Raw genomic sequence first — 556 nt, forward strand, 5'->3', positions numbered from 1 at the left:
ATATATATAGTCAACTCAGAATCAAGGAACTTTTATCATTCCTCAAGAGCAATACCAGTCCCTTAGTGCATTGGGGTCAGAAGGTTTACCAGCCAATACTTTCTTTTCATATATTGTATCTTGGGCTAATCCGTTTGATAGAGCCAATCTTTCTCCTGGTGTGTATAACGGAAACTATTGGGACCTATGCGGAAATAATTTGAATAATTTCGCCGATAACTTAATTATACAACTTCATACAACCCCACCCACTTTGTTGAGTTATGTTCCCTTACCCTGTTTTTTGTTTTTATTATGCAAATTACACTCTTTTTGTATACCTAAAATTGTCTACACTCGATCGAGATAGGACTGTTTTCATCTGAAGAGATCAAACTGATATCGAAACACTGTGTCCATAGTTTTGCCTGCCTCAAAACGGAGATCATACAGTGTTTTTACGAAACATGTTGATTCATTCAGAAATTTATTCCTAATATCTTAAATTTATCTCCCCTTTTACTCTAGCGTTTCTCTCATTTGTCACCGGGCCTTGATTGCCTTCTCCGTTATATAT

Source organism: Octopus bimaculoides, chromosome 20 (assembly GCF_001194135.2).
Source record: "Octopus bimaculoides isolate UCB-OBI-ISO-001 chromosome 20, ASM119413v2, whole genome shotgun sequence".
NCBI classification, from domain to species: domain Eukaryota; kingdom Metazoa; phylum Mollusca; class Cephalopoda; order Octopoda; family Octopodidae; genus Octopus; species Octopus bimaculoides.